Source organism: Oncorhynchus gorbuscha, linkage group LG16 (genome assembly GCF_021184085.1).
Source record: "Oncorhynchus gorbuscha isolate QuinsamMale2020 ecotype Even-year linkage group LG16, OgorEven_v1.0, whole genome shotgun sequence".
Classification (NCBI taxonomy): Eukaryota; Metazoa; Chordata; class Actinopteri; order Salmoniformes; family Salmonidae; genus Oncorhynchus; species Oncorhynchus gorbuscha.
The window spans coordinates 23,763,923-23,788,781 of record NC_060188.1 but is presented as its reverse complement, the minus strand read 5'-3'; the positions used below and the strand labels follow the sequence as shown (position 1 = coordinate 23,788,781).

Genomic DNA, 24,859 nt, shown 5'->3' with positions numbered 1-24,859 from the left:
GTGCTAACTGGCAAAGACATGACAGAATCTCCCATAAGCCTCGTAGATGAAACAGCTTGGAGATGGCGGGAAATGAATGCATTAGTTTCACCTAAATAAAATCAAATGCTTTTATTTGTAACATACACGTGTTTAGCAGATGTTATTGCTGGTGTAGCGAAATGCTTGTAAAACGTGTCACATACTGCAAATGAGCTTCAGGCAGTTAGGGCAGCATGACATGTTCGTCCTCAGAAGAGCCTATAGGTCTATTTGCAGCCCTAGACTCTTTCCCCATTGGCAGCAATCTCCATTGGCAGCAATCTCTATGGTCCAATGGTAGTGTAGCCCTGAGGGAAGTAGGCCAGAACACCCAGGGCATCAGAGCCAAGCTCCTCTCCCAGTGGATCCCAGGCAGCCCAGGCAGCCATTCCCCAGTCTACTTGTTCCCATTGGGGCCCTGCTGCATACAGGGTAATGATGGATTTTCTTGTCATCCCCTGTGAATAACTAATGAAGCCCTGATTCAATGGTCGTACATTCAGTTTTTGTAAATTCCCACTGTTTTGCTTGCTCAGGGCACTTTCATACACTTACATAGCTAAACTTTTTGCATTGAATATATTATTGGTGGATTTTATTTGAGAGGGCTCCTGTATTCTCCATAAGCAGTCAGCGTTGAGGAAAGATGCTTATTTCAAAGGATGTTTAACTCAAAGTGTAGATGCTATTTGATCTTCGTTGTAAGTTGTGTGCCTTCAAAGTGCCTACAATAATCATATTAGGGCAATACATAGACCCAATGTTTACCATTTGACAACTGACATAACACAGCGTAACTGTGAGGCCAACTAGTAATACTGTTTCATAGGAGGGGGCAGACGAGGGTGCTTCGGGAGCTGAGAGCTCATGTTACCTTGAAGGGAGTGTTTCAATGCACTGAATTCAAGTCTGTGATTGCGAGACAGGCTTCTGCTCTCATATGTGGAGCCTCTGGCGGTCTCTCCTCCGCAGCGGCGAGCCAGGGCTTCAAGGCAAAGACATGACAGATTCTCCCATAAGCCTTGTGGATGAAACAGATACAGTAACTAGTGCAACTGTCTCCCAATGAGGTATACTGTATGTAAAGCTGTCAGACTGTATCCTATCTAACGGCTCTCAGACACCTAATACCTTTTTTGCACTATTGGTTAGAGCCTGTAAGTAAGCATTTCACTGTAAGGTCTACACCTGTTGTATTCAGCGCACGTGACAAATAAACTTGAATTTGATATCTCACTCTTTCTCTCTCTCTCACTGTCTCTGTCTCTCACTGTCTCTCTGTCTCTCTCTCTCTCTGTCTCTCACTGTCTCTCTCTCTCTCTGTATATCTCTTTCTCTCTCTCTCTCGGTCTCTGTCTCTCCCAGAGGAAAACACATTTGCAAATTGTATTAGACAGACTGTATTGGTCAGAAGGACACAGCGAGACTGGATTCTCAGATTAATCTGGTCATATCTGTCCTGCTATATATAGTCATGTTATCTCCCTCTCATGTCTGTGTCCAAGGCCTTGCCCCCCCCCCACCCCCCCCCACCCTCAGCACACCCCTCGTCTCTGCGGTCCGTCTTTATATCTTGCTCCGTCTTTCTCTGTCGGATGGTGAAGTTGCCCCAATCCCCTGGTTCCTCCCAATGACTGCCCTTTATTTCATGTCATTGAAAATGCATACGCTTCTTGCTGGGAACGAATGAAAAAGGTAAAGATGGGCGACCAGAAGTGGAGAATCAATTGAGCTGAAATAGAACTGCTTCTCTTGGGGAAGGAAAACATTGTGCTTACTGAGGTACTGAATTGCTTTGGAGAGAAAGGGAGGAGGTGGATGCATGCTTCAGCTATATCCAATGGTATTAAAGTCATGCATTAATTACTAAACGGAATATTGCCTGGAATTGAATGGAATGTTCTCTCTAGCCCCCAATCCTGTTTGTTTGAAAATGTACTTGCTTCCTTTGTGGCATCAATGGCATACTTTGTGGACATGCCAGGCCTCTTCAGAAGAAGGGACTTGCACAGACAGCTGCAAGGCACTGCACACTAATGAGTTTTTATCTAACTGTACTTCCCTGATAAGTGAGGGGTATTGTGCCGCAGCTCTGTGCATTGAATTGTTTTTCAGACACAGTCCTTTTCTTACCCCATGACAAATGGAATCGCCTCATAAATTCAGTCAGGAAATGCTTTCACAATGGTATTTATCTCAATGGAGGCGAATGTATGTCACCGCAGTGATCAAAAACGTGACGAAAACGAACAAAGGAAATACGTAATGATAAAGTACTGTATGTGGAGATGCACACAATTTCCACAGTTTGTGCACTGAACATGCTCTTCAGACATTCTACAGACATCATGACCTTCTACAGCAGAGGCAGAAAAGGAGGTGTAGCAAGAACTATACCAGTTTTCTTAATGTTTTGCTAGATTGCTTTTCAGTGTTGTCACATACGGTATATCCTGTGGTGGTGTTGGGGGATGGTGGTTGTGGTGGAATGACACGCTTGCACTATGTATGGACAGTGCACTACAAACCAGCCAACAACTTCAGCACGATGGACAGCAGCAAGGGAAAAAGGTCAACCAATGCATAAAGATGTAGGATCTTCATTTGAGTCAGTTTTCTACAGCAGGAACATAATACTGCAGTAACAGAAAATGTGGATTATTATGTGTATTATAATTCATCTATATTTTTGTAGGGGTTGATACATTTTTCGTAAGGGAAAAACAAGTCTGAAATTTCTAAGTGGCAATTACAATCTTCAGAAGTCTTTTTAATCCTCAAATACACTACAAGTTTGACATTTTCGTTCTCCTGCAACTGGAGGATCAAATTAAGATCTTGCATCTGTATGAAGTGCTGGTAGAAGGAAGTAAGGCTGTGTTTACACAGGCAGCCCAATGCTGATCTTTTGCCCAATTGTTGGCAATGAGCTGATCTGATTGGTCAAAAGACCAATTAGTGGAACAAGATCAGAATTGCGCTGCCTGTGTAAATGCAGCATTACACAACTCTTCCCCACTGGGGGAATCCTAAAGAGCAACAGTTATCCTTTCGTCAGGATGAACTCTAATATATGTAAATGTTGACCATTTGTGCGGAATCTATTTCAAATGCATATCTGCTGGGAGAGCACTTTTTAAGTTGCTGAAAACAGCTCCACTTGCCCACCCAAATGAGGGTGAAACTGTGCTCGCCCTTTTGCATGCCTGTTTCCATCTCCCCCAGCTAATTACTCTAAATAGCCAATTAGCCACATATATTAGCATTTCATACATCCACCTCCGTCATAAATCTAGCTTAAGTGTAGTGTATTTGGTCATTTTGAAGATAGAACATTTGCTTAAATAGTGAATAATTGGGCTAATTAAGAGCTTTGAGGGCCAAGGGTTGAGGCCAACTATGTAAGTCCAGACCTCCAGAATTAGAATGACACAAATGTTCTATTCTACAACAGGCTATTTGGTATTCCTGACAGTGTGATGCTTTATAAAACTTGAAATGACTTACTGCTCTGGCATCTCTTGTAAATTCCCAATACCACACTCAATTGTTCTTCAGTGGATCGAGTCCTTCAACAGGCTGATGACCTAGTACGATTCTCACCTTTCCAGGGAGCAAGAAATCTCATTACAAAGCACAAACTCCATTCCGGATGGCCCTTTAAAAAATATGATAAGCCATGGAGAATGGCTTGGAATTACAGTGTGCACTGATGGAAACAGTAGCCTTAATGGATAGAGCTTTTAGAGCTAAAGCCATATCCAAAGTGGAGTTATTGGGAACTGCGGTATGAAAGCACTTCGGACAGTTTGCTCAGTTGGTACAATGAAAATATAATCGTCTGAAACTGTAGATCTAATATACAAAACCTTCCTTCAACAACATTCATTGATTTGCAACATAAACAAACTAAAAGGTTATGGATTTGTCCCAACAATAATTGTGCATTATGCCACAGACCTGTATTGAGTAAACTTGTAGACAATTCAATTATACTAAGGCCTATTACAAACCGACAAACCAATTGAGGTATTGTCAGAATTGTCTTAACCAACAACAGTAGAACAAATCCAATAAGAAAACAATTAGGTTGCAGACAGCCTGTATATGTCATAAGAACAGGGAGAGCACAACCAACACTTACAGTTTAATTTAATTCTGTCTGTGTAAGAGTAAGATACAACTTGGGATAATACCTGCAGGTTTTATTGCAATTTTCCAGACCATCAACTCAGCACTCACGTCTCTGGCCTTTTGCGCCCACCAGCTGCCGGTGGGCAGGAGGATGTATGCCGACACGTCTTCTGCTGCTGACTCAAGACATGGCAGACTAAACTGGGATCTACTGTACAGTCTTACATGGATAGTTCACCCAAAATGATATATTTGTATCCTTACGCTGTAAGCAGTCTTTGGACAAGGTTTGGCAGCAACCCATGCTTTGGTTTAGTTTCCCTGGCACTCTTTCCAACGATTTAGCATTTGTGGCACAAATCCCATTCAAGTCATGGTACTGATATTAGCATTTTTCACACATTGTATTCAAGTAATCTATGTGACTTTGTTAAGCTTCACAATCAATGTCGATACTTTCGGGGGATTGCGCGAATAATGCTAATAAAGTTTAGCATTCAGAAATGGTATCAGGGAAATAAAACCAAACATGGATTACTGTCATACCTTGTATATAGGGGCTGTCTGTGAGGTAAAATCAGTGCCTAAAGTTCAAGTATGCTAACTATGCACATACAGGAACAACGGCACTAATTTCCTCTTTTGTCAATTACTTTGCTCTGCCAACGCAGCTTTCTACCCCACCAATTAACCTTCTGAAACCGAGTGGAGTTCCTTAATCACATTATGCTGTGGGAGAGAACCAGGGTTCTGAGTGACAGCGAACCCTGCCTCAGCACTCTCATTAAGAGGATATGAGCAGAATGATTCACTGTCTCCTCCTTTTTCTCCACTCAAGTTCATCAAATTACACATTAACATTTTTTATCCGTCCAGGAACCTGTGAGGTGACATGGCGTGTTTAGGGACAGAACACTGACACTGTGTGATATCCAGCTAGGCCAACAACAAATGTCAGAGTGGCCAAAAACAGATTGGTGGGAGACAGAGAACACCTGGGGGCCTGAGCTTAAAGGTCATGAACAGTCAAAATCATGTTTTTCCTGAAATTGGATGATATTTGAAGGAAACCAGATCAAAATATGATGACCGAAGTATGAAAAATGACAGTTGCTTCTACATTGACAAAGTTCGATCGTAAAGTTACTGGTCCCCTCCCACATGTCAAACACTTTGATTAATTATTAAAGGGGACAAGGTGACATCGCCTTAACTCTAATTTTAATACACCAATGGTAACTTGATATTCTCTTACCTAATTGAAATAAGTACCGGCTTGTAACCAACATCAGTGTGTTTGCAGAGGGGCGTGGTTCATAGAGCTTGACTAGGGTGTCAGCAAATATAATTAAGAGTTTTCCCTATTCATCTATGGCAAAGATACTTATATGTTTCACCTGTCATCTGTATCTGGTGTTAGCTAGTTACTGACTAAATAGGTATTCAGCCAACATGGAACAAAAAGGGTGGGGGTGGGGGTGGGGGTTGTCGTTCAAAACTCAGACACATCTGTCAGTGTTACTGTGAACGACATCAGAAGAAACATGCTAAATGGGAGATGTATAAAAGAAAATATATATATCATTTATGCAATTTCAATGTTGTTTGAGTTGCTTTGTGTATCACCAAATTATCTTGAGATGATTTTAGCGCAACACTGCTCACTGCATCCACGTTGTTTGACCTAGGTGTTTCAAAGAGCTGTTTCCTTGAATCATTCCTCTGCCAGAATCTTACGCACATATTCTGTAGTCCTTGTGCCAAGCATTTTACATTATTAGCACTCGGTGGAGTTACTGGATATAATGTACATATTAAGTTGTAGTATTTTAGCTATTGATTAATACATGGAATGTTGGGAGATAAGGAAGGTACTTCGGCGATCTATGGTCGATGATTTGTAGACGTTAAATAAACAGTACATAATGCTCAAGGCAAAAGCACAGTTGGTTTGGGAAAAAATAAAAATGTCTTTTTTTATATGAATACACCAGCAAATTGCTCTTCTTTATCTTTTTAAATACTAATCACAATTCCCTGACAGAATATTTCATGCAGAATGTCTTATGATAATGGCTTTTTGTGGTTGTTTACATTTTATACGTACGCCAATAATGGAACTGCAGTCTGGACTCTTTCGGCTAATTGTTGCAAGTCACTATTCAGCTTTAAAAGCTCCAGAGAACCAGAGATCTGCATTACACATATCAACCCCCAATGTTCGCCCAGTATGTGGTGACAAGGAACTATGCCAATAATAGACATGGAACATCTGATTCACTCTGACCGTGGCAGCCCTCAGAGGTCACCGTTCCTCTCCAATACATGACCCATAAAGAAACCCTAGCCTGCCTGATAATAGTGCTGTGGTAGCTGTATCATAAACCCATATGGTCCTGCAGCCGCCACCATGATGTGTAATGCATCTCTATTAAAGTCAGCTTGGGAGTTCAGACGTGGAACATAGAAGCATTAGCATAGGATTACAGGTCGTGAACCTTTATGTGTATTTCTTTGTTTTACTTTACTTTCATACAGTATTCTGCAGTGCTCGTATTTTGTATATTTCAACCTCTCTTAAATAATTATCTGAGCATTTCCTTTCAGATTGTGGTATGACTCCTCAATACTTGGCGATGCAGACATCTGATTCAGTAGAGTTGAAGATGGAAATACCTGCAGTGCTTACTGAATACACTGTATTTTCCGACTTAGCAACAGATAAGGACATACAATCTACTTAGTCATTCTGCTAGGGTACTGTAGTCATTTCAGTACAAGAAGCATGTTCAGAATAATCTATGTCACTATGGAGATACTGTACAATATCTCTAACCTCCATTCCCAAACATAGAAGATATGACTAGCAGATGATAGTAGTCAGCAACAGAATGAAGGAAAGCTTCAGGATTGGATGAGATAGTAAGGAATGGAATCAATCATTGAGAGGCACAGTGGCAGCAAGGACATTGGGCTTGTCAGGCTATTCCACTGGCCACATTTGATCTATACAGAAAGCCTCAGACTCTTGGCTGGAGAAAGCGATGGAAATAGAAAGGTTGGAGGCAAAATGGAAATATTGAAAGCTGTCTAGTGAGATGGCTATGTTGGGGAATAAAATTGTTTTCGTCTTTTGAAATGAAAGAATTTGACATGGCATATATTCCAGAGAGGACAACACGGAAGGGAAAAAATGTTTTAGTTAAGGTTAAGCTATACTGAACTGATGGGTAGGATGTCTGGCATACAGTATCACAAAAAAAAACGAATAGTAAAGTTATACTCTGAGAGGGGAGGTAGGCAAGAACATGCAGGTAGCAAGGATATTATCTCAGTTAAGGTGGGAGTGATGCAACAGTTTGAAAAGCATTTAAATGCTGACTGCTGGTAGAATTTATCTGGCACAAAATGTTCTGATAAAACTTGTCAGCATTTGCATTTTTATTGCTATTGTCCATTTGAATGTTCTCTCAAAAACTCACCGATAATGGGATGAGCATTTTGCGAGGCTGCGTATGAGCAGATGCTACCTCACCTAAAAGGCAGAACAGACATCAAATACGATGCTACATCCCCTGTGAAATGAAAGAATCAAGTGCTTAAGTTACAGCCATCCCATGTAATGTCACAGCTATGCCGGCACCCTTCTGGTTCGATTTACAGCAGTTCCCTGCCCTGGCAGGATGTCTTCTCCCACAGCAGCAGCCTGGCTGTGAAAGCTGCACCTTCCATCCGCCCACCCACTGTGATCCACAGGTTCCCTCACAAACAAGGATGGTGGAGTCACCAATACCCAACCAACCAACGGCTAGTGTTCCACTGGCAGGTGGCATATCATAGTATATTCCCAGTGGCTGGTGCCTTCATGGCCTGACAGCTTCACAGCTACTCACACTAACAATTATACATACAGTAGTGCCATGTATTAATATTTCTGAAATGTTCATGCACTTACTGGAGTTACTTCACATCAAAATATGAAGTTAGGAGGGCTACTTTTGTGGAGTAGAGTAAAATTGAATATTTTGAGTTATGTAATTGCCCCAAAAACATTAATAATAAAGTGTCTCCGGGAGCTGCGTCCATTGTAAAATATGAATACTGTAGGAAGTGTACAAAGGGTACATGTGCTATAATGATACCTCGATTCATAATGTTCTGAATTTAATTAGCTATCGAGTATCTTGGTTGGGTTCCCTTGAACCGAGTTATAATACGGTTCACTGCAGAGACATGTTGCACAATCAGGTCCCATAGCTGTTTTGTTCACACAGTGACACATTCAAGGTCTTTGCCTGTTACATAAATAGTTGAGAGACAAGAAGGTGCAGATATAGAAAGAGACAGCCGAATAGAAAAGACAGGTTATTTTCTTGAATACTCCCTCCACACTCGCTGTAATAATCACAGAATGCTAGGTTTGATGGCTCCATGGCGGGGGCCACTTAAATAAAACATCCACATGTATGTCGACACACTCTTGGACGGTCTGACAGCAGTTTATTTTGTCGGTTGACTTGATGATCCGATTCGAGTTGATAGTCATGACATGTATCTGTAGTGCATGTCTGATGAAGTATAAACCAGCTTACAGTGCAGAATGTGTTGTAGGGAGGCTCCAGGCGGGGAGAATGCTGGTTTATCATCAGCAACTATAATCTAATCTATTCTGAAGGAGAGGCTCAGGTATAGATGTAAAGATCAAGACTAGATTGGATACCATTCTCTAATTACTTTTGACACCATTACCCTTATAGAGCAATATGGGAGTCCTCTCTAAGGTCCTCTTAACTCTCCTCTGAACTTTGCCCCGGACCCAATCCTTTGAGCAGACGGGGCACTCGCCCAAATGAATGAAGGTTTCAATTAGTCACGCCTAATGGACCCTCATCCAATACGGATTGGATGGGTTACAGAGACTGGTGCCTTTAGGCTACTTCTAAAAGAAAGGCCTGTGAACTGAGTCATCCTCGTCAAAATAATCCAGGACCCATTGAAGATGCAGGTTTGATACCTGCAGGGAAATGAGAAGCCTGAACTGTAGCTTTCTTCCATTGATCGTTAGTATTATTCCAAATAAGAGTCTCCCTTGGGGGTAAGCATCTGCTATAACAGCACAGTATGTGGTGGGATTTAGGCTGAACTGAATTTAGACACGGAATGACTGTACTCATCCATTCATATTACATTGATGAGCTAACTACAGTGTGTAAAGATTGGACAGTAGAAATGTATTCTGTCATACCAGTGAGAACTCTGAAAAGGCATATTACAGTGAAGTGTTTGCCAAAATAGCAAGCTATTGTTAGAGCCAAGGGTTGACTAAGCCCTGGTCTGAGGAAAAATGGATTTGGATAACCAGTATTCATACAAAGTTCAAAAGGATTATTCCGCCAGTAGATGGCACTTTTCCCACTTCACATGGTCTACTATCTCACCTCCCACAATCCGGTTATCACTGAGATCACTGCAAACATCTCAAAGCCATTACTACAGCAGCCTAGACATGTAAAATGAAGCCTGTAAAAAGGAGACAGTCTATGATATGTTTCTTTCTTCAAGTACTGTACATTCAGTTTCCAAAATGTTTTTTTAAACCCTTTCAAGCTATTTCAAGGAAATTCTCAACACAAGATCACATTACACTAGAAAACAGCAACACACATCTCTCTGTCTGGTCAATAGCCTGTTCTCAGGCAGTTAAGGAGAATAAGCTATGACCAATAGGGTCTCACAAAATATTATTCATGGTTTTAAGTACAGGTATGCTCAATTGTTCCTTCAATGTGTTTTCATACACAGTCTCAACATTTGCGAAACTGGCAAACGACTTCAGCAGAACGATTCTCAGTGTTCTCACAACATAAAATGGAATAGTAAATGTTACAAATACATCTTCAAAGGAAATGCACCTATTGATGAGTGTGGGGGAGGGGAGGCATAAAAACAGATGGTCAAAGATCCTACTTTAAAGGTGAGTGGCCTCAGGTCTAAGCTTTTGTTGTGAGCTGTAAAAGTCTGTACCGTTCCTTTCCTCGCCTGAGTACGCTACGAAGTGAAGGCAATTCTTCAATCTCATGTACTATGCGAGTAAATAAAACATTCCTTGTGCAATCCGTCACTCATTATGTGAATCAGAGCATCAGATATTCATATGTTAAATTGATTTCCAATTGTAGCAATATTACAAGGCCCCACCCCCAACCAACGGTTCAATCTCCATCTTGGAGCTTGACATGACTTGAAGGTCAATTGAGATGTCTAGCTGGCTTCAACGTGAATGGGATGTGATGGAACAGAGAGCACAAATGAAGTTTCACGCAGGGCAACCTAGTCACAGCTTACTGTCAGCAGTGAGTAGAGAATCGTCAGGGGCGTCTGTAATAAATGGGTGACAGCTGTCTCTGAACACGGCATCCATCTCCCTGTTTTAACATACATTTATTTTGCCTCTCTCAATGCTAATTCGCTGCGGAGCAGGCTGCGCCAGCCTCTATTAACAGGCTAGTTTGCGCCGCGACACTAATCACACTCATTATTAATCATGAAGTGCAAACAAACCATCTACCCTTTTCAATATGGACGATTCCCTCATGAGAAATACGGCATGCTTCATCCATCTTGTGGCAAGGTCACAGAAAAATAGTAAGCAACGATATCCCACTTTGGTTTTATGATGTCACATTGCATTTAAGACATTACCATGGTGATATGGCGCTAACGTAATCATTAATAGTGCCTGCGGAGCACATAATCAGGTCTGATCACTGCTCTCGGGGCTGAATGAAATAGAATGACTGAGACATAAACAGGCATTCTATTTAGTTCCGCCCTTGGGAACACTGATCATTTCTACCTTCGCATTGCTGGAACGCAGGGATGGAAAAATCACCACATGAACAAGGCCTATATATGTTTCAGTTTGCAAGTCACAACAGCAGCTTGCATGAGAGTACGCCTTTGAAGAATGGGAAAGAAAGGGTTAAATCCCCTCTGATGAGTTTGAGAAGCATCAATGGCTGACTCTATAATGTTGTTTTATGATCACTTTACGTATCCACCTAAAGGCTCCCTCTAGAACTCCATCTTTCATAGGCTAATCACAGATGGTCTGTGGTAATCCATTCAAATGACTCTTCAATTCAATTAATTACTGGTCCAGGTGGACTAGAACCGGGCACTTAAAGCTAGAATCCTTAATTGAAGCAATAACAAAGCGCCACCCCGCCTGTGTTTTGGTAAAAAGCTGAGGACCTGGAGAAATGTAACCATTCTCAAATTCATAGACAGAGATGTGGATGCAAGGACTGACCATCCATGATATCAACATTATAGTTTTACATTTTCTTTTAAGGCTATACAGTGTTTGTTTACATTTACGTTGTTTACAAACATTGGCGTAAAACAAGCTTGTATTCTGGGTTCTGATGGGGTACAACTGTTGAACTAAGCTCATGACGCATTTACAGTATAAGTTCTATTCTTTAAGAATCAATGGGTATAGACTGAGTATACCAAACATTAGGAACACCTTCCTAATATAGAGTTCCACCACCCCTTTGCTCTAAGAACAGCCTCAATTCGTCGGGGCATGGACTCTACGAGGTGTCGAAAGCTTTTCACAGGAACGCTGGCCCATGTTGACTTTAATGCTTCTCACAGTTGTGCCAAGTTTGCTGGATGTCCTTTGGGTGGTGGACCATTCAAACCAAATCCTATTGTATTTGTCACACAACAGGTGTAGACCTTAAATGTAAATGTTTACTTACAAGCCCTTAACCAACAATGCAGTTTTAAGAAAAATAAGTAAGTAAAAAAATACATAAGTAAAACATTTTTCTAAAAAAGAATTAAAGAGCAGCAGTAAAATAAGCGGGGCTATATACAGGGGGTACCGGTACAGAGTCAATGTGCGGGGGCACCAGTTAGTCGAGGTAAATGAGGTAATATGTACATGTATGTAGAGTTAAAGTGACTATGCATAGATAATAAACAGAGAGTGGCAGCAGCGTAAAAAAGGGGGTGGGGTGGGGGGCTTCCTCTGATACCACCTGGTATAGAGGTCCTGGATGGCAGGAAGCTTGGCCCAAGTGATGTACTGGGCCGTACGCACTATCCTCTGTAGTGCCTTGTGGTCGGAGGCTGAGCAGTTGCCATACCAGGCAGTGATGCAACCAGTCGATGGTGCAGCTGTAGAACTTCAGGATCTGAGAACCCATGACAAATCTTTTCTGTCTAATGAGGGGGGGGGGGGGGGGGGGAATAGGCTTTGTCGTGCCCTCTTCACGACTGTCTTGGTGTGTTTGGACCATGATAGTTTGTTGGTGATGTGGACACCAAGGAACTTGAAGCTCTCAACCTGCTCCACTACAGCCCGTCGATGACAATGGTGGCGTGCTCGGTCCTCCTTTTCCTGTTGTCCACAAACATCTCCTTTGTCTTGATCACATTGAGGGAGAGGTTGTTATCTTGGCACCACACTGCCAGGTCTCTGACCTCCTCCCTATAGGCAGTCTCATTGTTGTCGTTGATCAGACCTACCACTGTTGTGTTGTCGGCAAACTTAATGATGGTGTTGACAGGGAGTACACGAGGGGACATTCTTGATACACACTGGAAACTGTTGAGTGCGAAAAACTCAGCAGTGTTGCAGTTATTGACACAAATCGATGAGCCTGGCACCTACTACCATACCCCATTCAAAGGCACTTAAATATTTTGTCTTGCCCATTCATTTTCAATGGCACACATATACAATCCATATCTCAATTGTCTAAAGGCTTAAAATCCTTGTTTAACCTGTCTCCTCCCCTTCATCTCCACTGATTGAAGTGGATTTAACAAGTGACATCAATAAGGGATCATAGCTTTCACCTGGATTCACCTGGTCAGTTTATGTCATGGAAAGAGCAGGTGTCCTTAATGTTTTGTATACTCATGAGGACTGGAGCCGACTTGACCACCATCTCCTAGTGGCTAGTAATGGGTAGTCTACGGTGTTGTAGGTCCATTGCTGCTTTACATTCAACCTCAGCTGTTACGTTCAAGGATATTTGACGGCTGTTTCTTGTAGACTAAATATAGAACATGGAAAAATCAATTGTGTTGATTGAGCACCACTGGGCCCTGGCCTTTTCACAGGTGTTTGTGGATGTTTTCATTTGAATTCTCATGACTGTGTTTTTCCTCGAGTTCAGGCTGTAGTTATATGAATCGCAAAGCATCGCATTTAGCAGGCTACAGGAAAAGAACATTGACAGAATGCATCATCAAGCCTGTTAGTTGATTAAAATGTCGTTCTCTCAACCCAGGCTCTGTCAGGTGGATAGGATTGCACTGGGGAAATGTTACATATGTTTGCTTCATTGAAAGTGATAAAAGCGCCTAAAATAAATCACAAGGTCACTCCTATGCCTCCAACCCTTTAACCTGTCTCAACTCTGAATACATTGCCCCCACAGCATCAATTTAGTATTGATACCTGTATACAGTTATGTATGAAACGTACAAAACAAAATAGTTGCCATTTGTCTTTCTCTGGGTGCCAACATATATACACTACCAGTCAAAAGTTTGGACACTTACTCATTCAAGGGGCTTTCTTTATTTTGACAATTGTCTACATTGTAGAATAATAGTGAAGACATCAAAACCATGAAATAACATATATGGACATATGTAGTAATCCAAAATATATTTTATATTTGAGATTCTTCAAAGTAGCCACCCTTTGCCTTGATGAGAGCTTTGCACACTCTTGGCATTCTCTCAACCAGCTTCAAGAGTAGTCACCGGGAATGCATTTCAATTAACAGGTGTGCCTTGTTAATTTGTGGAATTTCTTTCCTTCTTAATGTGTTTGAGCCAATCAGTTGTGTTGTGACAAGGTAGGAGTGGTATACAGAAGATAGCCCTATTTGGTAAAGGACCAAGTCAATATTATTGCAAGAACAGGTCAAATAAGCAAAGATAAATGACAGCCTATCATTGCTTTAAGACATGAAGGTCAGTCAATACGGAACATTTCAATAACTTTGAAAGTTTCTTCAAGGGCAGTCGCTAAAAACCATGACAGCCAGATGAAACTGTCTCTTATGAGGACCGCCACAGTAAAGGAAGATCCAGAGTTACCTCCACTGCAGAGGATAAGTTCATTAGAGTTGCCAGCCACAGAAATTGCAGCCCAAATAAATGCATCACAGAGTTCAAGTAACAGCCACATCTCAACACGAACTGTTCAGAGACTGAGTGAATCAAGCCTTCATGATTGAATTGCTGCAAAGAAAACACTATTTAAGAACACCAATAAGAAGAGACTTGCTTGGGCCAAGAAACACAAGCAATTGACATTAGACCGTTGGAAAGTCCAAATTGGAGATTTTTGGTTCCAACCGCCGTGTCTGTGAGACGCAGAGTAAGTGAATGGATGATCTCTGCATGTGTTGTATTCGGCGCACGTGACAAATAAACTTTGATTTGATTTGTGTGGTTCCCACTGTGAAGCATGGAGGAGGAGGTGTGATGGTGTGGGGGTGCTTTGTTGGTGATACTGTTGGTGATACTGTCAGGAACAAGACCCAAAACACATCTACAGGCTGTGTAAGGGCTATTTGACCAAATAGAATGAGGGAGGGCTGCATCAGATGACCTGGCCTCCCCAATCACTCGACCTCAACCCAATTGAGATGGTTTATTATGAGGTGGACCGCAGATTGAAGAAAAAGCAACCAACAAGTGCTCAGCATTTGTGGGAACTCCTTCAAGACTGTTGGAAAAGCATTCCTCATGAAGCTGCTGGAGAGAATGCCAAGAGTGTGCAAATCTGTCACCAAGCCAAAGGGTGGCTCGTTTGAAGAATCTCAAATAATAAACTATATTTTGATTTGTTTAACACTTTTTTGGTTACTACATGATTCCATGTTATTTCATAGTTGTGATGTCTTCACTATTATTATTCATTGTAGAAAAATCTAAAAAGACTTTTGACTGGTACTGTATACATTTAAAAAATCTACTCAGAAGACTGGTATCTGATCAAATCAAATGTATTTATATAGCCCTTCGTACATCAGCTGATATCTGTACAGTGCTGTACAGAAACCCAGCCTAAAACCCCAAACAGCAAGCAATGCAGGTGTAGAAGCACGGTGGCTAGGAAAATCTGATAGACCAACCTGGTCTCAGAGCGTTTCGTATTATTCTGTATGTAAATCCAATACTCTCCATTTAGTGTCACGATTGTCGTAATGATTGGACCAAGGAGCAGCGTGCGTAGATTTCCACATATATTTTATAAATCGAAATTCATCAAACAATAAACAATAAACAATAAAGCACAACCGAAACGTGCCGCTACTGGTGTGCACAAAGGCAACTTACTGTAGACAAGATCCCACAAACACAATGGGGAAAAAGGCTACCTAAATATGATCTCAAATAGGAGACAACGATAAACAGCTGCCTCTGATTGGGAACCATATCAGGCCACCATAGAAATACAATTCACCTAGATGACCCACCCTAGTCACTATCATGCCCCAACCAACATAGAGAATAAACAGCTTTCTATGATCAGTGTGTGACATTTAGTAGGATATGTTATGCTTTGTATGGCATGTATTCCTTTTCCTAAAAGCTTTAATATTTCGTATAGATTGCTGCTTCCATCAATGTAATTGTCTGCATCATTTCCAATCCCCCATATATTTTTGGAGGTAAATATATATATGTATATACACACACATACCCACATATACTGTATATATATATATATATAAATAAAAAACATCCATACATATACACAAAATCTGTAAGACCTTGCAGTCTAAAAAAAACGATGGAATAAGTGAGAGGAGAGATGACCTGTAGTGCTTTAGGGCATATATACATTTTCCCCGCAAACTCTACCACTCCTCCCCCAATTGGAGTAAACTAATAAACAATAACACTTAGGCTTCTACCTTCAGTTTATACATATTATCTACATTTTACAGACGCAATGTATTTTACAATAGTTATATATATTTTTTTTTTTTGTCCTGGCGTTCCTCTATTTCTGATGTTCATCCAGTTTGATTTCTATTTGCCATATATTTGTAACTGTGCTATTTCACAAAAGTTCTGATCCTATATTCATTTTACAGACTCCGTATGTTTTACATTTGTTATCTTGTTGTTATTAGTCCCACCCTTCAGCTCCATTCAACCTCTCCCATCTCTCTCTTAACACCATCCATATTGGAATTCTATTTGCCATATATTTTTTCACTATGCTGTGATGCTTCACAAAAGTACTGAACCTTTCTATTCTCATAGTTTCTACAGATTGTAAATGAAAGATACATTTTTTGGGATAAAATAGTTATTACATTTTTGATCGATTGACTATGACTTTTCAAATTAGTTTTAGGTAAATGTTGCAATTCTTCAGCCATTCCTGGACCTGTGACCAAAAAACGAGCCACATACAGTATGGACAGTACCAAAATAAATGTCTAATGACTCTGCCTCCTCGCAGCAAAATCAGCAGAGCTGGGAAGATTGTATCCCTCATATATGACATGTATTAATTTGTGGATGTCCATCCCCAATTTTGTACGATATGTTATGAATTGCAATTAGTTTGATATGTTACGAATTTGCTTAACTTACAATATGTTACGAATTTGCTAAACTTATGACGTGTTACAAATTCCAGCCATGTGGCTAATGTTAGCTAGGCTAGGGGTTAGTGGTAAAGGTTAAGATTAGGAGTTAGGTAAAAAGGTTAAGGTTAGGGGAAGGGTTTGCTAACATGCTAAGAAGTTGCAAAGTACCTACAAAGTAGGTTGTTCATGATGAGATTCAAACTCGCAACCTCCGAGTTGCTAGACATTTGCGATATACACCCACTTATCCACCTCGACCAGCCTTAATAATAAGTAACCAACCGTCTGCTCTAACCATACCAAACGTAACATATCATACTAATTTGAGTGTCGCTGATTTACATTTACTATGTTACATCTAGTCTATGAGACCAGGCTGATAGTTCTTGTTCCTCTCACCATTAGAGGTTAATATAGAGATAAGCTATCACAAACTGCACCTTATCAGAGGTGTGATTGGCGTTTCTTCATATTCTCACCGTCCAGAGTGCAGTGGCACTACGGTGCTAAATGTCAGTCAGTAGAGATGAGAAGCAGTTTAAAGCTGATGCTGGACAGACCTACTCTACTCTTTTTAAATGACTCGTATAGATAAAATGATTGTGCAGGGGAGTTCATGGCCATGGGAGGGAAAAGCACCAGGGATCCCCTTGATGATGGAAATTGTGACATTTGGCATATGCAAATGTGCAGATTTTTGCTGCAGAACAGCATTCATGAGACAGTAGGAAACATATTTACAACAAAAAGTATGTTTTTTGAGTGAGACATACTGCATGTGGCTTGAAAAATAACAGCCCTACAGCGACGGATCTCATCATTTCAATTATCGCTTGAGGTATTTTGCAATAAGTTCACTATACAGTAGCCTTCACAGAGTATGATATTCTTATAATACGTTTTTTTTTTTCTCTCGGATAAATGTAATTTTGAGGAAGAATGACCTTACTGCACAGTATATGTGTGAGAGATAGTATATTACCGGCACAAACATATGAGACAAACAATAAATGGGAAGCCTGTACGTGATTCAAGGCCACAGGTGAAGGGAGCATGAAGGTCAGCAGTGGAAATCTATTCCGAGTCGATGTCAGTCATCGTTCTCTGATGTCATGAGCATGTCTTCCAGGGGGGGTTCTCAGTCCTCTAGTCTCACTAGCAGTGGAAGATTTACTGTCACCACTGGGGCTTTAATGATAGGGCCTGGATGTACAGAATAAAGAAAAACAAATAAAACCTCCCCTGTCTCTATAATTTAGAAGGTAAAGGTTTTAAACACTGCCATACTGGTTTCTTACTATTCTCTATTTTGTGTCATATTGCACAAAATGCCACAGTGAATCTTGATCTCAATCGCCTCTACAGTACCATGGGAACCATAGGCGATGTTCCATAGTTTTACCACAGCATTCTTTCTGGCACAGAGGACCCTCACCTCTTGCATACGTCCTCAACATCCGTCAAAGCAAAGTGTCAAACACAGGTTCAAAGTGGTCATTAAAAACCATACTCACAGTCTTCGTATTTTCTCCTCAGTTCTAAGGCTAAATAGAATGAGTGCATGGACTTGAAGTCGACCCCTTGGATCATCCTCAGATGAAAAGTTAACATGTTGCTTTTTGCTAAAGTAGCGCTCCCGAGGGCAGTACATCACCACTGTCTATACTGGAGAGATTAAATCAACGCCAGTCAATTGATCTAGCTATCCAGGCATTCACATTGATGTGTTCAACTGTGATAACATTTTGAAGTCCTTCCAAATGTGCCACCCTCGCTCGTGATTGACAAAGACACATCAAAAGCCAGTTTGTCTCACATTGAAATCTAGTTGCCATGGACACTGACATTGTTTGAAATCAAAAGGAAACAGTGTCAAAATTAGCTCCAGTTTGAAATTATGATAAAAAATTGTAAGAGGTAAAAATAATTAAAACATGAAAGACCAATAGATTTAATAGTTCTAATCCTGCTCCGGATGTGCATAATCAATATCATATTTTAGTGATCCTTGCATTGGTGAGCATATTATAACTATTGATGGTTTGACCTTATGGACTCAGGAATGATTGCTCTTCATAGTATCTACAATTCAGCATACCACCATGTGTTTGTCACACCGTGATCTGTTTCACCTGTCTTTGTGCTTGTCTCCACCCCCCTCCAGGTGTCACCCATCTTCCTCGATATCCACAGTATATTCAGTGTTCTCTGTTTGTCTGTTGCCAGGTCGTCTCCTCTTGTCATGTCTTACCAGTGTGGTTTCCTGTCTCGCTGCTTTCACACGGTCTGTTTCTCCGGATCTGACAATTCTGCCTGCCCTGACCCCGAGCCTGCCGTGATGTTCTGTACCTGCCTGACTCTAACCCGTTTCATGAACCTCTGCCTGTCCTAACTAGCAATCATACCACACATAAAAGCATTCAAAGCTTCATCAATTTTCCATATGAATCCACAAGAACAAATAGCTACAGCTGATAGGCAGCGGAGAGACCAGGTGCATAATTGCGCATGAAAGGACAGTGAAGACATGACACATGCAGCTCAAAAACCTTTTCTATTGATCTAGTTTAGGGACATTTCTAGTATCCTACCTATAGTAGTCTACAACACCAAAATACAATGAATAATTGCATTATTATACTCTAGGCTGCAGGGGAAATGTAATTTGAATAACAGCTGAAAAGCCCTGTAATTGGAATGTTTCATTTTTTTATATTTTTTTATATAATAATTTAAATTCAACTTTATTTAACTAGGCAAGTCAGTTAAGAACAAACTCTTATTTACAATGATGGCCTACCCTGGCCGAACCCGGACGACGCTGGGCCAATTCTGCTCGGTGGATCAGTTGTGGGTCTTCTCTCTACAGTTTATAAGGTCTAGAAAGGAACAGTAGCAAGCCAGTCTGGGTGTATTTTTACTTCTGTTTTATTTTCTATTTTACTAAGCTGCGCTGTCTGTTGCAGATCATCATTCTCCCAAGTCCTATAATAGTGTGGCCACATACGCTCCTGGCAGTCCCAGTTATTCAGGAAAGCTTAACACATGCTTCATCATTTCAGCATCCTCAAAATGGCTTGACATTAACTAGGTTTCCATCCAAACTTTTTATGTGAGGAAAGTACATGTTGTATGAAAAATGTCAGGACATCATGGGAAAGCATACCATTTATTATGTTACAGATGAAATAATTATGAACTTCACAGGGCAGTGAAAGTGCACAATGATGAGCTTGATGCGCCTTTCAATAATTCTTATTCTGGTGTCATAATGATCGATGCTTGGCTGCAGTTTGATAAATAAAAATAATATTGCACTTTTGTCCATAATAATCTGATCATGTAGCCTATACCCGCACTGTGTCTGTGAGCTGTTGTCTAGAGCACACATGCCAATACCAGAGTGGACACGTTCACTATACGTACGCAATATTTTTGGAGACAAAACCAGTAGACCTAGATTTGTAAATGCAATGGAAATCCATTTAACTTGTATTTTTTTATTTGGTACATGAGAATTTAACCACAAAATGTATTTTTATGTGCACTACGTATTTATGCACATCATTTTATCTGCAACAAATTAAATTAGATGGAAACACAACTCAATCAACACAATTTCACACTCACGTGCAAATATGTAGACAAAGTATTTCAGCAGATTGTGCGTTTTTGTGTGGCTTAATTTAGTAGGAAAAGACACTTTTGTGTGACTTCATTCATAGGAGCTGACATCGTTCTGCCTCTGAACAAGGCAGTTAACCCACTGTTCCCCGGTAGGCCGTCATTGCAAATAAGAATTTGTTCTTAACTGACTTACCTAGTTAAATAAAGGTGAAATAAAAAAATGAATAAAAAATATCAACACCAAAATACTTAAAATATAATAGTAGCCTCTGGTTTAATTTATTTTAAAGTAATACCAATATTGTTTTCTATGCTTGTTTTCACTTAAAACTTGGGAATCTGTTGCTATGTCGGATTTTATGAGGGTTGCCAGACTGGAGTCAAAAGCTGTACTTGTCAGTATTTTTGTGGTATTGATGATGGTATTTGATTGGGGAATGGGGATACATTATCATTATGGGAAATTAAATAACCAATAATTGTGGGGAAACAGATGACAGATGGGAAACAAAAAAATCTGTTTGGTTTAAATTCCCCTGGTGCAACTGCATGGCATTTGCAACTACAACGAGTCTGTACTGTGATCAATTATGCCACATCAATGCAGTGTAACAGGTTAATGTAAAATAATGAATTATGTTGACTTGCACTTCCAATGATTAGTATGGTCAGGTCAATCATGTTATATACTTAGGCTGTTGTAACAAGGCATATGCCAGCATTGTAGACCTACTGCCTCGGCCTAGAGGCCTACTTAACTTTCAATGCAACGGCTGTTAGAGCTCAGTTTGCCATGTATGAGCCCTGGTTAGAGTCCTCGTTGCAGCTTTCACTTTCTTCCGCTACATTGATGGCAGCGTCGGGATTACGCTCAGCTCACACCTATTTATGTGATCTAGTGGTGGGAGATATTCTGTTCTTCAACATTGTGTTGGGTGTAATTACATTGATATATTTAGTGAACAATGGATAAGCAACAATGGGCGTGACGGATAGAAGTAGTCACCACAGGTATCATCAAGCCTTACATCAAAGTTGCCTGAAGCTGAATGGAAAGTGCAATGCCCTGACCAGTTATTCAGAAGTTAATCCTCTGTATGTCCAATTGATATGAGTTAACTTACCTGTGTGGTAAAAACAAACACATTCTACACCTTTACAAATAACCTGTTTAAAGTGTTATTACAAGCATGATGTTATTTTGTTACTAAAGCTTATACATCTAATAACCTGACAAGGATCCACATCATATGGGTAGACAGATGATGTAAGTGCGTTCTGCAGCAAAACACAACTATCCTTTTTTTAGGATGCAAACCGACAATATGAATCCTGTTCTGATCTAATGAGATGGATGTAGGATTTCTTACGGCCTAGAATCGAGGCCTTTCCCAGTCATGAAGGATGAAGCTAGGCCTCTCTTGGTTCTCATTGGCAAAGACTGAACTCAAATTAGGGGTAATAGGGGTAATATTTCAGACTCTCCTATACCATTTTGCCCAACATGTTATACCCCAGAGGTTGCAAATATACCCTTTTTAAGGTGATAGAACTTGTATCATTATTATAGGGCTGCGAAACCCAAACTGAGCATTTCTCACTTGAAATGGCTGCTGACATTAGGTTATGGGTATTCAATTAATTTCAGACTCTCCTAATACCACAACATAGGTTGTGAATAAACCCTTTTTAAGCTGATAGAACTTGCATCATTATTATAGGGCTATGAAACCCATTGCCGAATGGTTTCATTTATTTATGGAGAGCAATTTCCGTTTTATAACAGGTAGTTTCCATTTATTTACAGTAACGTGTTGACTCATTATTGCTTTCTTCAGTGGAAATACAGAATATGTTCAAAAATGCCAAATATACCAAAAGCTAAATCAGGTAGATTTTGGGCTATTTAACCATGTAATCATTACTGAAACAAGCAAACTACAAACACTTAACCAGTTAAAGATAATTAATACATGACAACTAGATACAAATATTTTAATAAAAATTCTGAATACAAACGTCAAGAGTTGGCTACAACATAAGTTTAAAAAAGGGAGTGTGTGTACTGTATATGTGTGTTGGTATCTGAGTGTATAATGGTGTGTATTATATAATTATATAATTTCCCAACATAAACTTGTATGCATATTCCCCAGTCATATATCTTCATCGATACCACAAAAAAAGGAAAAATCTGTATATTTTCTCCAATCTAGCAACACTCATAAAATTCAACATACAGCACATTCGGAAGGTATTCAAGACCCCTTGAATTTTTCCACATTTTGTTACGTTACAACCTTATTCTAAAATGATATACATTTTCCTAATCAATCTACACACAATACCCCACAATCACAAAGCAAAAACAGTTTTTTAGAAATTTTTGTCAATTTATTAAATAAAAATGGAAATATCACATTTACATAAATATTCAGACCCTTTACTCGGTACTTTGTTGATGCACCTTTGGCAGCGATTACAGCCTCGAGTCTTCTTGTGTATGATGCTACAAGCTTGGCACACCTGCATTTGAGGAGTTTAGCCCATTCTTCTCTGCAGATCCTCTCAAGCTATGTCAGGTTGGATGGGGAGCGTTGCTGCACAGCTATTTTCAGGTCCCTCCAGAGATGTTTGATCGGGTTCAAGTCCGGGCTCTGGCTGGGCCACTCCTGCGCTGTTTTGGCTGTGTGCTTAGGGTCGTTGTCCTGTTGGAAGGTGAAGCTTCACCCCAGTCTGAGGTCCTGAGCGCTCGGGAGCAGGGTTTCATCAAGGATCTCTCTGTACTTTGTTCCATTCATCTTTGCCTCGATCAAAGCCTCTCAGTCCCTGCCGCTGAAAATGCTACCACCACCATGCTTCACCGTAGGGATGGTGCCAGGTTTCTTCCAGATGTGACACTTGACATTTTGGCCTAAGAGTTCAATCTTGGTTTCATCAGACCAGAGAATCTTGTTTATCATGGTCTGAGAGTCTTTAGGTGCCTTTTGGCAAAGTACAAGCAGGCTATCATCTGCCATTTACTGAGGTTTGGCTTCCGTCTGGAAGGTTCTCTCATCTCCACAGAGGAACTCTAGAGCTCTGAGTGACCATCAGGTTCTTGGTCACCTCCCTGACCAAGGCCCTTCTCCCCCGATTGCTCAGTTTGGCTGGGCGGCCAGCTCTAGGAAGAGTCTTGGTGGTGATGGAGGACACTGTGTTCTTGGGGACCTTCAATGCTGCAGAAATGTTTTGGTACCCTTCCCCAGATCTGTGCCTTTACACAATCCTGTCTCTACGGACAATTCCTTCGACCTCATGGCTTGGTTTTTGCTCTGACATGCACTGTCAACTGTTGGATCTTATATAGACAGGTGTGTGCCTTTCCAAATCATGTCCAATCAATTAAATTTACCACAGGTGGACTCCAATCAAGTTGTAGAAACATCTCAAGGATGATTAATGGAAACAGGATGAACCTGAGCTCAAAATCGAGACTCATAGCTAAGGGGCTGAACACTTATTGTGAAGAAGGTATTTCTGTTTTAGATTTTTTTTTAAATTTGTAAACATTTCTAAAAACCTGTTTTCGCTTTGTTATTATGGGGTATTGTGTGCAGATTTCTGAGTATTTTAAATTGTGTATCCATTTTAGAATACTGCTGTAACGTACCGAAATGTGAAGAAGGTCAAGGGATCTGAATACTTTCCGAAGGCATATGGTATATATAAGGTATATATATATATAAATAACAGTGGGAAATTGCCCATCATGCATTGCTCTAATAACTTTCAAAACATTGTTCCGAAGTTTGCCTCCCCAAAATGTATTTTCCTCTGAATGAAGTCGCATAAAAATGTGTCTTTTCACACAAATGAAGACACAAAAATGCACAAAATCTGCTGAAATACTTTTTGTACATATTTCACGAATCAAGTATGAGATGGTGTTGGATGGGAAAAATATTGTTTTTATGCAAATGTTTGAACATCTTTTGCCAATTGGATGGAAACCTAGCTATAAACACCATAAAGACTCTGGCAAGTGCTCTAATCCAGTGTCACTTTGATTATGCCTGCACATCAAGGTTCAACAGCAGCCCCAAACATCTAAAGAATAAGCTACAGACCAGCAAAAACAAGCTTGTAAGAATTGTGCTTGAACTACCCTCTCATACTCATCTGGAGGTTAAAAATGTTAAGCAGCTAGGATGGCTATCTGTGGAAAAGAATTGACTATAACTATAAATATGGCATCAAAATGTAGAAAATCTGATTTCTCCCTAGCTTATCATGGTCTGCAGCCAGCGCTGGTTGTGGTGTAGGCCTAGTGAAACAAGCAGGGAGAGCAAGCTCGTCCGTGGTGGTCTGCGAACCCTCAACCTTCTGGCCCGTAGCCCTGCGTGGCATCGACTATGTCACAAAAACATGCCAGTATGGCAAAGTTGACG

At 40.5% G+C, this 24,859-nt stretch overlaps 1 protein-coding gene across 1 annotated transcript in view; it reads right to left on the bottom strand.

Annotated features, from left to right (window-relative positions):
* The window catches only part of LOC124000385 (protein ELFN1-like), a 100,990-nt gene that overhangs the window by 10,873 nt on the left and 65,258 nt on the right, over positions 1-24,859 (bottom strand). The gene's annotated exons all lie outside the window — the stretch shown is intronic.